This window comes from Nannospalax galili, unplaced genomic scaffold, assembly GCF_000622305.1.
Source record: "Nannospalax galili isolate Female #2095 unplaced genomic scaffold, S.galili_v1.0 scaffold257, whole genome shotgun sequence".
In the NCBI taxonomy this organism is placed as follows: domain Eukaryota; kingdom Metazoa; phylum Chordata; class Mammalia; order Rodentia; family Spalacidae; genus Nannospalax; species Nannospalax galili.
In genome coordinates, this window is record NW_008340854.1 from 3,005,658 (window position 1) to 3,020,983 (window position 15,326).

General features: G+C 43.7%; 1 protein-coding gene and 1 pseudogene across 1 annotated transcript in view; one reads left to right on the forward strand and one right to left on the reverse strand.

Moving 5' to 3' along the window:
* The window catches only part of Kcng3 (potassium voltage-gated channel modifier subfamily G member 3), a 57,396-nt gene that overhangs the window by 10,104 nt on the left and 31,966 nt on the right, over positions 1 to 15,326 (reverse strand). The gene's annotated exons all lie outside the window — the stretch shown is intronic.
* On the forward strand, positions 9,640 to 15,277 carry LOC115070826 (annotated as a pseudogene).

The following is a 15,326-nucleotide window of genomic DNA, read 5'->3' on the forward strand; positions in this document are numbered from 1 at the left end:
GTGTGGAAGCAACCAAATGCCTACCCTCCTATGGAAAGATAAAGAAAATCTGACAGGGTGTGGTGGCACACACCTTTAGTCCCAGCACTTGAGAGATAGAGGCAGGTAGGTCTCTGTGAATTCAAGGTCAGACTGGTCTATAGAGAGAGTGCCAGGCCAGCCAGAGCTACATAGAAGAGACCCTGTCTCAAAAAAAAAAAAAGACTCCTCTCTCTCTCTCTCTCTCTCTCTCTCTCTCTCTCACACACACACACACACACACACACACACATTCTGAAATATTGTTCGGCTTTGTATATCTATGTGCATGTGTGTACAGGTGTATGCAGCCCTGTGCGCACGTAGAGGCCAGAAGTCAACATCAGGTGTTCCTCTACCACTCTCCACCTTATTTTATTTTAGACAGGGTCTCACTGAATAGCTCTGGAACTTCCTATTTAGACCAGGCTGGCCTCAAACTCAGAGAGATCTGCCTGCTCCTGCCGTCCAAGTATTGGGATTAAAGGCAAGCAACTACCATACCTGGCCCTCTACCTTATTTCTTGAGGAAGGCTCTCTTGATGAATCTGGAACTTGCCATTCCAGCTACACTGACTAGCCAACAAGCTCCAGAATCTGCCTGTTCTCACCCCTGCCCAAGTGCTGGGATACTATCATGCACCTCTGTGCTAAGCTCTTACTTGGGTGCTAGAGATCTGAATTCAAGTCCTCATGCTTCATCTCCCAAGCCCTGTTCAGCTTTTAAAAGGAAAGAAATCCTGTTGCATGCTAGCTACACCAGGCATAAATCTTTAGCACTTCATGCTAAGTAAAATAAGACAGCCCCACAAAGGCAAATGCTGAATGAGTCTACTAATATGAGATATCTAAATAGTTAAATTTACAAAAAAAAAGAGAAAGAATTGTGATATTTCAGGAGTTAGGGGAATTGTTTAATAGGTTCAGAGTTTCAGATATGCAAGATGAAAAAATTCTGAAAGTCTATTTCATAATATGAAAATATTTAACATTACTCAACTGTATACTTAAAATGGTTAAAAGGTAAATTTTATGATATATGTGGTTTCTTTTACAATTGAAAAAAAGATGGAGGGCTGGAGAGATGGCTCAATGGTTAAGAACACAGGCCACTCTTGCAGAAGACCTGAATTTGGTTCCCAGAATCCACATGGCAACTAACAACTGTCCATAACTCTAGTTCCAGGGGATCTGACATCCTCTTCTGGCCTCCATGGGCACAGCACATACATGGTGCACTTATATACATGCAAGCAAAACACTTATACACATAAAAATAATAAAAAACAAATCAATAAAATTTTAAAAATATGGCAGTAATGGGATTCAAATCTACATCCCTAACATTCCTAGACCCTTGACCTGGCATTTCTGACTGAGTAGCCACATTATCCACTAGATCAAAAAATGGTCTTGCCATTGGTTAATTTATATTCTATTAACCCCCAAAACAAACAACTCCCCCCCAAACTAAATACAATGCAATATGACAGGGATAACTAGAAAACCAAACCAGGTGGAGATGGGCTTAGTGGCAGAGCACTTCCTAACATGCACAAGGCCCTGGGCGCTGCAAAATAAAGAGCCTAAAACATGCTGTGGCACATAGTAAATGCTCAATAAATCATGGCTATCATAGAATTATTATTACATGATTACATATTATCAATTTAATGCTTTACTGGGAAGCAAAGGCAAAGGTGCTACAGTTTCAATGTTTATCCAAAACTCATCTGAAATTTAGTTGCCACTATGATGGTCTCAGGAGGTGGGTCCTTTAAGAGTTATTTGTCATAAGGGTTCTACCTTAGTAAACGGATTAATGCCAATAGTAGCAAGACTGGGTTCATCATCACAGGAAGGCGAGCCCCTGCGGGGGTCTCCCCCTCTCTTCATGGGTCATTGGCCACCGGACCACGAGGGCAGGGGGAGCAGAAGCGACGAACAGGGTCAGGACGGCCAGTGAGCACTGACGGAAGAAAGCCCTTCCGGGGAAGCTGGTCCCAGGCGCAGTGAAACAGCAGTGATACAGCTCCAGACACAGTGAAAACAGCTCCGTTTATTCAGTGGGAGAACTAGAGAAATTATAGTGTGGAGGCAGTAGCCAAGCCTCAGCTGATAGGTGCTCATAGTGTGCTTTATTTACATGTGGCAGTGGGCTCCTATCTTTCCAGACTATCAGGCAATGCCTGATTATCATACAGAAAAAACCTGGGGGTAGTTTTTACTCCAGGTAACTATGCCAAAGGTCATGTTCCAGATAAGGTCAGGCATCCATGCTTGGTGGCACTTTCCAGGTAAGCCAGGAAGAGAGCAGGAGGCCCCCTGTTGAAAAGGGGAGTCCTTCCATTTGGCGCCGAGCCCCTTAGGGCTATCCGGACATGGAGAACTACAACCCTAACAGCAGGGTTTCCCAACAAGCCCCTTTGAGAACACAGTCTCTGTCTTCCCGTTGCCATTCTGCTGTGCAATGCCTTCGACCACGGGAAGATGCAGCACGAACCCCTAACCACATACACACCCCCTCCTCAAGCTCCAACCTCCCAGGCTCCAGATTTGGAAGCCAATACATGTTTTGCTCATTATTAATTACCTAGTCTGTGGTATCCTGCAACAGCAGCACAAACGGGGCTACGAATTCTTTCAAGGATTCTGCATATATTCTTACACACTGACTACTGCAGAATAAATGTTGGAAAAACTTAGAAGAGCAACTGGCAAGATCTCTCAAGCTGAACACAGCACAGGAGCACCAGCCACCCACTCTGGAATTTATCCTACACATGCACTCACACACTTTCAAGAACATGTATGATGTGAGCCATTCCTTACAATACCCAAGAATAAATAATATAAATGTCTATCCACAGGAGATGGATTATATAATTCCAAAAATTATTGGTTTAATTGTAAAATAAATATCAGCAATTTTGTATGAATCAATCTCATACCAAGCAGCTATAAGAAATGAGATACACCGTGTGCAGATGTAGAATTTTCTTCAAGATGTATAGTTATGCAAGGTGCAGAACAGTACAAATAATATTGTTCAAATGTACACTTATAGTATGCTACAATTGTGTGTATGTTGTGCACATGTGTGTGTGAATGTGTGTATGTGTTATGCGTGTGTTTGTGCACACATAATGGAAAGATACTCAGAAAACTGTTAAGACAGGTGTGATGGCACATGCCTGTAACTCTAGAGAGCTGAGGCAGAAGGATGGTGAGTTTGAGGACAGACTGCATTATCTTATTGAATTTGAGATCAGCCTAGACTATATAGTGAGACCCAGTTTCCAAAAGGATGTAGAGGGGAGGAAAGGGGAAAGAAAGGGAAGAAATTGTTAACACCAGTTGCCTCTGGGAAAACCCCTTAAGCCTGAAGCGGAATGGCAACTCACTTTTCATTTTATTCTTTTATATTACTAAATGCTTTACCATGTACACATATTATCTGTCCAATTTAAAAACACTTCCAAAGAATAAGTAAAAAAACAGGCCCAAGTAGAAAAGCAATCACCATGATGGAGTTGTCAGCAGGCTGAATCAACCTGGACAACCCCAGAAGAGCCACGAAAAGAAAAGTTGTCCTCCACCCCATCCCAAGCTTTCAGACTTGAATGCACAAGGCAACCATTCCTAATCACACTTCCAACAGCCAGATATGGTGCAATAATACAAGACAGAATAAAATTTTCCAACAAATAGTTCATCAGTACCCACCACATTACCAGTCTCCCTCTGTCCCTGTAAGTTTTCTCCACAGCAACTTGTGAAATGGGGAAAAGAGATGAGAATTCTCATAGCATATGAGAAGTCATTGCCCTCTTCTGAACTCCCCAGACTTTGCTTGACAGGGGTACACTTACATACATGCAGGCAATACACTCATACACATAAATTAAAAAAATAAATATTAAAAAAGTAAAATAATACATGAAGAGAAAAAATGCATGGGGGCAAGACTGGACATAGGCTGGTAGTTGACAGGGCTGGGTATTTGGAGGGTCATGATACCATTCTGCCTTCGTTTATATGTTGAGTAGTTCAGGTCTCCATTTCAGGAGTTTCCAGAAAAGCCTGTCACATTGACATAGTATCAAAACCATTTCTTCCTGAAATGTTGGCATCCACCTCTACTAAGTCACACTGGCAGGACAGAGTTCCTGACCAGAATCTACCTCAGGCTTCCTCACCAGGCACTCAAGTCATATATTTGGGTTGACAATGGAATTAATTGTCACAAAAGAAGTCAGAAAAGACGAGGGTTATTTGTAGTAATTGCTTATAATTTTTCACAGAAAAACTGTCCTTTGATAGAGGTTGATGTAGGATGGATTGCCACACTCTTGCAGAGCTAGTGTTGATGTCTTTGGATATGCATTCAAGAACTTGGCTGTTCCTTTGTAGAAGGTCATGGGTCCCCATTTACCAATAGAGAATGTGAAATCAGTGTCTTTGTTGCCAAAATGTAAGATAAAACAAGGACCAACAGGGGAAACTGAGATTAAGAGGTAGAGCCCTAGCTTTCCCAGGGAGAGAGCAGCATGTTTCTGTGTTTAAAAAAACAAAGGGAGCCCACTGGAGCTAGATGTAAGAAGAGGTTCAGCAGGTTAGTAGCAGCCCTTATACTCTACGGGAGGAGCTCCATCTCCATAGCCAGTCCCATTGCCTTTGGAAGACTGACCTTTTTTTTTTTTTTTTTTTTTTTTTTTTTTTTTTTTTCCTTTTTCCTTTTTGAGACAGGGTAGCCTCAGCTGGCCTGGAACTTGCTATGTAGACTAGGCTGGCCCCAAACTCACAGAGATCTGCTTGCCTCTGCCTCCCAAGTGCTGGGATTAAAGGCGTGCACCACCATGGAGGGCTGGAAGACTGAGTTTTTAATTCATCAGTAACCTAGTCCTACCACATACTTAAAGAAATGGCAGTCCATCCACAAGTGCTATAGTTTTGATCAGAAGTGTCAACCCAAAGGTCCATGTGTTATAGGTTTGGTCCCCAGCTTAGGAGGTGGTAGGAACTTTAAGAGGTTGGGCCTAGTGGCAGGTGTCATCTGGGTTACTGAAGGCCTAGCCTTGAAGGGGACAGTGGGACCAAGCCCTTCCTGCTTCTCTTTTCAATTCCCAGCCAAGGTGAGCAGCTTTGCTCTACCATAGGCACCCAGCCATGATGTACAGTCTCAACCAAGGGCCAGAAGCAACCAGACACTGAAATCTCCAAAACCAGCCCAAAACAAACCTTTTCCCTTTCTAAGCTGATCCTTATTTGTTCCAGTGACCCATGGCTGACTAACACAGTGGGCACGAGTAAACAAGAAAATCTCAAGCAAGGGACATAAAATAACAAGTATACATTGACATCACCTTAAAAAAACACAAATCCCCACTGGGGGAGTGCATATTAATCTGTCCAGTGGGAGGAACAAATGACTTCCCTTGACTTTACTTTTCTTGTTTCTGGATGGGCATAATAACTAAACCTATCATATACTGAATCCCCTGGAACTGGAGTTATGGACGGTTGTTGGCCATCATGTGGGTGCTAGGAACCAAACTCAAGTCCTTTGCAAGAGCAGCCAGTGGTTTTAACCTCTCAGTCATCTCTCCAGTCTCCTCTTTATTTTTTAAAAATCATTTTTGGGGCAAGCAAGATGGCTCGATGGGTAGAGGTTCATGCTGTCAAGACTGACGACCTGAGTTCAATCTCTAGGACCCACACGGTGGAAGAGAGAATTGACTCCCATGAGTCAATCTGGTCTCCACACATGCACTTGTAGAGACATACACAATCAATAAATAAATGTGATAGGAAATTTAAAATAACGAACTTTTTATTTGGAGATAATTTTATACTCACCAGAACTTGCCAAAATAGAATAGAGGGTGCACCCTCCCCCCAGGGTCCCCCGGTAATTGCAGCTGACATAACTATAGCTGAGTTTGATTTTTAATTCCTCTTTCTCTACCCCTCTGTGACTCTGGAGAGCCTGGCACACAGCAGGCACTCACCAGCTTTGTGGCATGATGGTTGAATTGATGTGTTCTGTGGGTTTGCCCACATCACATCCAAGTTAATAGACTGTCATCCCATCTCTACTCTAGAATACTGTGTCATCCTGACTATGCCTCACCTGTCTCAGGAGACGAAACTCCTGGGCATTTCCTGCCACCTTTTGTTAATGCTTGGTTGGCCTGCCAGGCAAGGAGGGTGAGAACGGATGCTGGGATAATTGCTGACTGCTGCAGTTTGGAATTTGGGCTGTCCCTAAAGGACCCACATGTTGAAACCTTGGTCACTAGCCTGTGTTGCTATTAGAAGGTACTGGAAACAAGTAGGCAGGGCCTGTTGGAAAAAGAGTAGGTCCTTGAGCGTGACCCTGGCCTCATCCTTTCTCTTTCTGTACTTCTCAGATGCTATGACGTAAAGAGGCCTGCTTTGCCATGTGCTCATGCCATGTACTCCCACTAACAACCACACTCTGGGATTTAAAAATAATGCATGAATGAACTGGAATGGTGGCACATTCCTTTAATCTTAGCACTTCATAGGCAGAGGCAGGCAGATCTCTGTAAGTTTAAGGCTAACCTGGTTTACATAGTAAGTTCCAGGCTAGCCAGGGTTATATAGTGAAATCCTGACTCAAAAAAACAAAAACAGGGACTGGAGAGATGGCTCAGCGGTTAAGAGCACTTGTTACTCTTGCAGAGGGCCTGGGTTCTATTCTCAGCAACCACTTGGCAGCTAATAACAGTCTGTAACTTCAGTTCCAGAGAATCCGATACCCTCTTCTGACCTCCGTGGGCATTGCATGACACAGGCATACTTAATGCACATGCAGGCAATACACCCATACACATAAAAAATAAAAATAATGACAAAGGAACAGGAGAGATGGCACAGTGGTTAAGAACACTGGTTGCTCTTGAAGAGGACCTGGGCTTGATTTCTGTCACCCACATGGTGGCTAACAACCATCCATAACTCCAGTTCCAGGGGATCCAATGCCCTCTTCTGTCCTCTGAGGGCATTGCACACACTGGTGCACTTGCATACATGTAACATGTAGGCAAAACACACACATAAAATGAAATAAATAAAAAAAACCTTTTTTTTTTTTGGTCCTTTTGAGACAGGGTCTCCCTGTAGCAACAGCAAGCTTGGAACTCACTATGTAGACCAGGTTGACCTCAATTTCACAGAGATCCTCCTGCCTCTGCCTCCCAAGTGCTGGGCTTAAAGATATGCACCACCACTCTTGGTTTGAAATAAATTTTAAAATTTTAAAAATAAATATTCAAACTTTGAAATCAAATAAAAAATAAGAGAAAACTTATCCTAAAAGATTTTGCAGCATAGTGAGGATAAGATATTCTATTGAGACTGAACAACGATTCTAGCTATATAAACTCAAAAATAAAATGTACAGAAGGGGCCTCTGTGAGCGTGGCACTTGGTGCAGCTTGGTTGCTTTTTATGCAGAACAGACATGAAGTGCAATATTTTGGTATTTGGACAGCTGGTGACTGTTGGTCCTGGACCCTTTATTCATTGTCTAAATAAGATTCTTCCTTGCTTCTAGAAAAGCCTAATAGCTTCTGAAGAAGCCTTCAGAGGTGTTTAGGCACAGCTGTCAAGAATGGTTTCGGTTGTCGGACTTTGGAACAAAAGTCAAAATGTTCTCATTTTATGCCTTTTTTTTTTTTTTTTTTTTTTTTTTTTTTTTTTTTTTTGGTCTTTTTGAGACAGGGTCTCCCTGTAGTCCCAGTTGTCCTGGAACTCACTATGTAGACCAGGCTGGCCTTGAACTCATGGAGGCGGAGGCAGGTGGATCTCTGTGAGTTCAAGGCCAGCCTGGTCTACATAGCGAGTTCCAGGACAAAATTTAGGTAAATAATATAAGATATAGACGTGATAAACACAGTAATCAACATACTTAAGTTCAAAAACAGTAAGTTTTCCTTAATTTGGGCAATGACAGAAGGTTTCTTTGAAAAAGATGTGATTTAATTTGGTATAGAAAGACCAGCACAAGCCAAATCTGGAAAGAGCTGGCTGTGCTGGGAGAAATGAAAGTAATTATATTTGCAAAGGAAGAAAATAAAATAACAACAGCAACAAAGATCCCTACAGGAGGCAACAGGTAATAAAGCTGGAGAGGGAAAGTTAAAGTTCTCTGGTGGTAATTATGGGTATCATTTATTAAAATGATTGCTATGTGACAGTGCTTCAAATATATTATGTCATCTATAGGTAAGTATATAGCCAGGGAAGGACCCAGGCTATCCAGTTAATAGGTGTTACCACAGGAAAAAGGGGACTGGGAGGTAGAGGATTATAAAGTAAAGGTAGGAATCTACCTTTTACTGTATGAAAAGTTGAAATTTTCACAGTTGGAATGTACAATTGTATTAGCTGTGTTTTTTTAATTTTAAAAATATTTTATTTGCCAGGTGTGGCAGCGCATGTCTTTAATCCCAGTACTGGGGAGGCAGAGGCAGGTAGATCTCTGTGAGTTCAAGGCCAGCCTGGTCTACATAGTGAGTTCCAGGCCAGCTAGGGCCACAGGGGTACCCTGTCTTAGACAAAAAAATATATTTTTTTATTCATCATCGTTGGTGGTGGTGGTGGTGGTGGTGGTGTGTGTGTGTGTACAGGCACAGGCCTGCCACTGCATGAGTATGGGGGTCAGAAGACAGCTTGATAGAATTGTCAGGAGGCAATTCTCTTTTTCTACCTTGGAGTCCAGGGATCAAACTCAGGTACTCAGGCTTGATAGCAAGTGCTTTTACCCACTGAGCCATCTCATGGGTCCAACTATGTGATTTTTTTTTTTTTTTTTAATTTGAGACAAGGTCTCCCTGTGGCCCCAGATGATCTGGAACTGAGATGCACCTGCCTTTACCTCCCAAGTGCTGGGATTAAGGGCATGTGGTGCCATGCCCAGATCCAGCTAAGTGATTTTTAAAAGAAATAACTTTCAAGCCAAGCGGCTATCTGTGAGTTCAAGTCCAGCCTGGTCTACATAGCAAGTTCTAGGCCAGCTGGGGCTACAGGGAGACCCTGTCTCAAAAAGACCAAAAAATAAATAAATAACTTTCGCTGAGTGTGGTAGCATGAACCTTCTTTGATCCCAGTACTTGGGAGGCAGAGGCAGGCAGATCTTTGTGTGTTTGAGGTCAGCCTGGTTTATGCAGCAAGGTCCAGGCCATCTGGGGCTACAGGGAGACCCTGTTTCAAAAAGACCAAAAAAAAAAAAAAAAACAACTTTCAGGGCCAGTGAGATGGCTGAGCAGTTAAGGGTCCCTGCCACCAACTCCAAGGTGTTCTCTGACCACCACATGTCTCATACACACACACACACACACACACACACACACACACACGCTAAATTTTAAAACTTTTAGATATACATTATCACCCTTTAGAGCCCTCCCCAGTCACTTATCATCATGGTATCATTCCTGTTTTCCAGATGTGGAAACAGCCTCCACACTAATCAGCGGCATAACTGGACACTTCTGCTTGGGGAGAGACTGAAGGGAAAGTCTAGTCAGGGACTACTACAATATTCAAATCCCAAAATAAAGACCTGAAACCAATATAATGAGAGGAACGACCATGCAGGAAGCCACATGCCTCAGCGTGCTCAGGAGAGTGCTCCCAGGGTGCCAAGTGAGATGTTTGAGAGGGAGAAAAGGAGATGCTGAAGCTTGATAGCAGAGGGGTTTGATGGTCCAGTTGCTACCTTAAAGGCCCAGGGAATCCATTAAGGATTTGGCAGCAGGTAGATCCATTCATTCAATAAATGTTTCCTTGGTCGTTTGGTGCCAGGCCCACGGGCTGGGAAGCTGTCAAGTGGGTTGTGGGAATACACACAGAGAAGCAGTTGATGGAGTGGCTGGAGGGTGTGGTCATCCAGGAACCTATGAAGATGAAGTGAATCAAAGGGACGGGTGCCAGGACCCTGACACTGCTAGTCATGCCCGGTACAGTCATGGCTGTGAGGATATGAGAGGCCAGAGCTGCTTAAACAGACACACAACAGACATTCAGTTACTGGCCTGGACCTCCCATGAAAGGTGAGGGGATGGGAGACAGACAGAGGCCCCTGAGGCTTCCTCTAAATAAAAAGGCAAGCGAGGAAAACAAAAATCTCCCAGAAAAATCTTACTTCATGGAAAGACCAGTTTGATTATTCCTGTTCTTAACACGAAAAAAAAATAATAACAGAACAGAACTCGGGCTGGGCGTGGTGGTGTGCACTTTTAGTCCCAGCACCTGGGAGGAAGAGTCAGGCAGATCTCTGAGAGCTCCAGACAGCCTGTCTCAACTCAGGAATGCCATTAATCCCACCTTTCTTTGGCTCATGATCATTTTGCAGAGGGCTGGGGATGTTGGCTCTGGACTGGCTCCCAAGAGGCAAGGACATCAATCTCTCTGACTGACCAAGAATCAGGGGCATTCTCTTCACGAAACCCCAGGACTATCATGTTCTGGGTGGACACACAAGTGGAACAACTCAAAATCTGCGGTTCTCAAAAATTCCCAGACATCAGAGCAGAAACCCGGACCGTCACCGCCTGCCCTCCCAAGCCTCAATCCCCACTCCTGCTGGGCCCGCTCTTGGGACTCCAGGTGCAGTAACTGAGTGGGGATCCAACACCTTCTGGCTTCCTTGGACACCTGCACACACGAATTCAGACATACACCTATACAAATATTTTTTTTAAGATCAGGAGAAATGGGAAGTAGATATGATCGCATTTCATGGTATTTATGTATGAAATGCTCAAGAAAAAAATTTTAAAATAATCAAGTATTTAAAAACACTTAGCTCTCTTTGCTTCCTAGATGACATGAGTTTTCTTTGCCACATGCTCTGCTTTAGTTATTTTTCTCATTGCTATGACAAAATGGGCGACAGAAAGAACTTAAGGAAGAAGAGTCCACTTTGGCTCAGTTTCAGAGGGAACTGGGTCCACCATGTGGGGAAGGCATGGGAGCATTCAGAGCTTGAGGAGGAGGCTCCTCCATCACAGTGCATGAGAGGAAGGAGCAGGGATAAGACACCCACAAGGACCCGCCCCAGTGACACACTTCCTCCAGCTAGGCACCACATCCTAAAGGTTCTAGAGCCTCCCAAATCAGCACCATCATCTGGGGGAACAAGTAGGGGGTCATTTCAGACTCAAACGATAACATGCCCTCTGCCAGGAGGTTCCATGTCACCACGGAGTTAAGCAACCAAGAATGAGGTTCCTGAAACCAGGAGCCCAAATTACAGCACTAAAAAGTGGCAAAGCTTCACTGAGTACTAAGGTATAGCTGACTTTCCACTATCACTAGATAAAAGCTAACTGTGTGATTATATCACAAAAGGACTGCACCATTCTGCTGTGCTCCAGCAAATGGAAAACAGCACGTCTCTGTTATTTCCTGCTCTTGTCTGCACAATCCATACCCCTTTCTGTTTAAGGTCCATTGGGCCTTCAGATTTAGTCTCAAGATCACATTCCTGGAAAGGTGAGTTTTGTCTGTGCCAAAGCAGTGCTTCCTCTAGCTCTGCGACACCACACTGGGGTCAGTGGTTGTGTACCACCAGCCTCCTTGCTAGGGAGACACTGAAGCTAGGGAGAACTGCCTCCACCTTTATTTTTTTTTTAATTGTATGTAACTATTTGTGGATATAAGCTATGTGCAGGTGTCTGAAGAGGCCAGAAGGGAGCTTCAGATCCCATGGAGCTGGAGTTACAGCTGGGTCCTGGGAACTGAACTAGTCAGGTACTCTGCAACAACAGCACGTACTCTTTTTTAAAAACATTTTTTATTTATACAAAAAAAGAAAAAAAAGATGAAAAACAAGAAAAACAAAAAAATTATTTTTCTTTTATGTGTATGAGTGTATTGCCTGCTTGTATGTAAGTGTACCTATGTCATACAATGCCTGCAGAGGTCAGAAGAGGGCATTGGATCCCCTGTAACTGGAGTTACAGACAGTTGTTAGCCACAAGTGGGTGCTGGGAACTGAACCTGGGTCCTCTGCCAGAGCAGCCAATGTTCTTAACCACTGAGCCATCTCTCCAGTCCCCAGTATGTACTCCTAACTGATGAGCCATCTCTCCAGTCCCCAGTATGTACTCCTAACTGATGAGCCATCTCTCCAGTCCCCAGTATGTACTCCTAACTGATGAGCCATCTCTCCAGTCCCCAGTATGTACTCCTAACTGATGAGCCATCTCTTCAGTCCTCAATTGCCTCCTTTGGAAATAAATTCACTACATTTTCTTATAATGGCACTTAATAACATGTTTAAATAAATTAATATTGTAATCAATTTTATCATTTATGAGTTGAGTTGGTTTTTCAGTATAATGAAATACTTAAGACAAAATGAGAAAATTTTAAATTCTGGTGTTAAGAAAACAATTAGAGCCAGTGTGGTGGCATATACCTTTAGTTCCAGCACTTGGGAGGCAGAAAGAGACAGGCAGATCTCTATGAGAAGAAAGCCTGCCTGGTCTACATACCAAGTTCCAGAACACCTGGGGCTACAGGGAGGCCCTGTCTCAACAAAACAAAACAAAACAAAAATAAATAAATAAATAAGAAAACAATTAGAAGCCAAGTACACTTGGGAGGCAGAAACAGGAAGAGAAACTAACTTGAGCTATATGGCAAGTGACAGGCCAGCCAGGGCTACATAGCAAGACCCCTGTCCTAAAACAAACAAACAAACAATAAATAAATAAATAACAAATAGGGTTTGGGAGACAGTTCAGCTAGTAAAGTGTTCACTGTACAAGAACAGGGCCTGAGTTTGATTCGCAGCACTCACACAGAAAGCCAGACACTGAGAAGGCAAGAGGATCCCTACGGTCCACTAATCAGCCAACAGTCTCGTGGGCAAGCCCCAGGTCCCAGTGAGAGACCTACCTCAAAAACCGAAGTGGACAGTTCCTGCAGAAAGAGACCCAAGGTTGACTTGTAGCCTCCTCACACGTGCCCATACTGTGTACCTGCATACACATGAACAAGCTCACACACCTGCAAACACACCCCCCATGGACACCAAAGACTAGAGGAAAATATTTACAAAACATCTGACAAAGCACTATATCCAAAATGTGTGAAAAATTCCTAAAACTCAATAAACACAAAGCACCTAATTTAAAAGAAATAGGCTAAATATTTAAATAAGTGCTCCACATAATAAGATAGATATACAAAAGGCTGTAATATACATAAAAAAGTTGATCAGTACTCCTTTCATCAGGAAAATTAAAATTATTCGGGTTTGGTGTTTCTCATCTGTAACACTAGCACTCAGGAGGCTGAAGCAGGAGGATCACCGTCAGTTTGAGGATAGCCAAAGCTGTACAGTGAGTTCCAAGCCAACCTGGGGTTACAGAGTGAGACCCTGCCTGTCTAAAAGAGAGAAAGAGAGAGAGAGAGAGAGAGAGAGAGAGAGAGAGAGAGAGAGAGAGAGAGAGATTAAAACCACAGTGAGCTACTACAACCTACCCAACAGAATAACTAAAATTAACAAAACCAGGCTTGACAAAGATGTGAAGCAACTAAAACTTCCCACACTGCTGGTAAGAGCAGGCCTGCCTGTGGTTCTCAGGCTCTGCACCCTGGTAACAATACATAAGGCCGTGGCCCCAATGCCATATATGGAATTCGTTTTTCTTTCTTTGCTTTCCACATGGCTGAGGCGCACACTCAGTGCTCAAGACCCTGCCCATGCTGAGTAAGTGTTCTACCACCAAACTACACCATATGGACTTCTGATGTGCCAAAACACACAGTGTGATCAACATGATCAGAATCTTAATTCCTTTTAGTGTGTTCAAGGAAATTGTGCACAATTTAGAAACCAAAAAAAAACTGGAGGGAAGAGGGGACAGAAAAGAAGAATTAAGAAAGCAATAAAACAATGTACGAAGCCGGGCGTGGTGGCACACACCTTTAATCTCAGCACTCGGGAGGCAGAGGCAGGTGGATCTCTGTGAGTTCAAGGCCAGCCTGGTCTACATAGTGAGTTCCAGTACAGCTGGGGCTATAGGGAGACCCTGTCTCAAAAAGACAAAATAATAATAATAATAATAATAATAATAATAATATACTAATAACAAACAAGGTGCCAGGCATGGTGGTGCACATCTGTAATCCCAACACTCCAGAGGTGGAGGCAGGAGGCTCAATATTTCAAGGTCATCCACTAAATATCGAGTCAGACTTCAGCCTGAACTATCTAAGACCTTGTTTCTAAAAACCAAAACAGATTTTTTTTTTCTGCTTTGCCCAGTGGTTAATGCAGAAAGCTCTGCCACTTCACACCCTCTGTCCCCTCCTCCCACAAGGTATGCAGCCAGCATGGCATATTAGAGGCAGCAGCATTTACCACGGCTTTGCCCATTGCAGCAGCAATGCAGCACCAGGCTCTACAGCCCCAGTCCCTGCAGGCTCAGCCGTGGCACTTTCACAGCAGCCAGCTCGGAGCTATAAGCTTCAAATCAAACACACTCAATTCCAACAAAGCTGCACAGCGTGGCTGAGACGAGCCTTCTGAGCAGTGGGGTCATGTCCCCTTTTAAACCGTCAGGTCTAAGTGCTGAAGAAAGCTGAGGTCTCTTAGATGACTATCAGGAGGTGGCCAAGCACTTGAACTGTATGGGGTTTTGACAACAAGGTTCAAGTGGGTGCCTTGGAATGGCTGACCATGACGGCTGGTCAGTGCTTCAGACACCAACAAGGAGGAGACCTTCTCAGGGACAGATTGGATGTGGGACAGAGTGGATCTCAAGGAGTTTGACGTCAATGCCCTGTTTCTTTAAATGACCTGGAAACCAAGCCAGATGAGCTTTGGGCCACACTGGATGACACATATCATTATTTTGGCCTCCTAGTCCAAAAGACTAATAGGGAACTACTCCAGACAGTGAACCCAACTGGCCATCTCCCAGGAATTACAACAGAAACCAACCAGTCTGTCCCCTTGCCTTCATGCGGCCTCTTCCCTCTTCCCTAAGCCTCTTCCCTCTTCCACATTAGAACATTCTTTTAGCTTAGAGCTAAGCAGTGAAGTTAATGCCTCTGAAGGAGACAGGAAGCCTGATCTACTGCTCCTATTACCATGATCCCTCAGTGTGGAAGACACTCCTCAGAAAACAGTGGTGTCTGTATGAGGCCTGAGTCCTATTTGGATTCTCCACAATACAGGCCTTTACCTCTAGGGGTATCTCCAAGCAGATAAATACATTTGTCAAATCTCACCAAGCTATATACTTTAAAATGGGTACATT